Source organism: Crocodylus porosus, unplaced genomic scaffold (assembly GCF_001723895.1).
Source record: "Crocodylus porosus isolate Cpor-Errol unplaced genomic scaffold, CroPor_comp1, whole genome shotgun sequence".
Taxonomy (NCBI): Eukaryota; Metazoa; Chordata; order Crocodylia; family Crocodylidae; genus Crocodylus; species Crocodylus porosus.
In genome coordinates this window covers 7,061,277-7,062,678 of record NW_017728934.1, presented here as the reverse complement: position 1 = coordinate 7,062,678, position 1,402 = coordinate 7,061,277, and positions in this window count along the sequence as shown.

Sequence of the window (1,402 nt, the reverse complement as noted above, 5' to 3'; positions counted from 1 at the left end):
CTGTAAGAAAGCTTAGGGATTACCATTAAAAGTTCACTGCATACCAGATCAGAAGAGGGGCCATGTCAATCCTTGGTGGGCTCTGGCAAAAAGAATCCTGGTAGCAACAACTTCAGACAGGTTACTTTCCCTTCCTCAGTTTTCCCATTTGTAAAATGGGGACAATGATCCTGGCTTTTCCACCAAAAGAGAGTAACTCCACTTTTGGATATCCTAAAGCACTTCATTTTGCTAGCTCTACCCTTGCTTCTCCCCATGTTCTCACTCCACTTTGATCCCTTACTCATCTGTCACATTCTCAGGCTATCTAGTTTGCAACATGTAGTTTGTTTTGCATTGAATCGCTTAGCCCAGGCTCTCTCACCTAGTCCTGACCCATAAGGGCTTGCACCTGGGAATGCTCCCTTGCCTTACATGGTGATTAGAGCCCCTGGTGCTGAGCCAGCCTCAGATTTGCCATGGATGTGGTGCTGTTTCATAATCTAGACTAACACTCATAAGGTTTGAGTGGCATGCTATTCCCTTGCTGCCTCAGACTCACAGCAGAGGTAAGGCCATAACCACAGAAACCTGGCAGTGAAGGAGCTGCCAGATGGGAACTTTACTGTTGAGCCTGAGACTTGCCCTCCCGCCCCTTCTAGCCAGGAAAGATCTCTGGGGAAAAAAGAAAGCCCCAGCACAGAAGCAGAGAAGGAGGAAGAGCAGGCTGTAGAGGACAAGTGACCTTCCAAGACTGACAGCCACAGGCACTGCAGAGCAGTGGATGGGACCCTGGCCTCAGAGAGCAGCATCAGCATGTTTCTTGGCCTCTGCCTGGCTGCTCCTGCCTCTCCCAACCTGAAGCCACTACAGAGAATAGTGGAGAATGAGGAGGGTGAGCTGAGGCTGCCTTGACTTCTCCATTATAACCAAGACAGGACTAAGGTCTCTCATCCCCAGTGACAACCTCCTTCCACAGGCTCAAGGTGCTGTGGCTCTGTGATACACTCTACAACTCTCCTTTGGAGCTGGCCTTCCCCCCACCACCCGTTTTTGTGGAAAGTGGAAAACTGTAATTGAAAACTCAGTTTTCCATGAGGAAAGGTTTCTATGAGGAAAACTATGACCAGCCCTTAACCAGCAGATAAAATCTGCAACAACAGTGGGTGGAAAAAACAGTTACTAAAACCACTAGACAAGTGGTCGCCAACCTTTTTAAGGTGAAGATCACTTTTTGAAGGACAAGGCAACCTAGGATCTACTGTGCCCACCCCGCCAGCAGGGGGGTGCAGAGGCGGATTAAGGTGTACGGGGCCCTGGGCAAGCAGAAAAATTGGAGGCCCCCTCCCTCCCATGGGAGCTGGGCTGCAGGGTGGGGAGAGGAGCCCCTTCCCCTCCCAGTGCTGGTGGGGGAGGCTGAGTG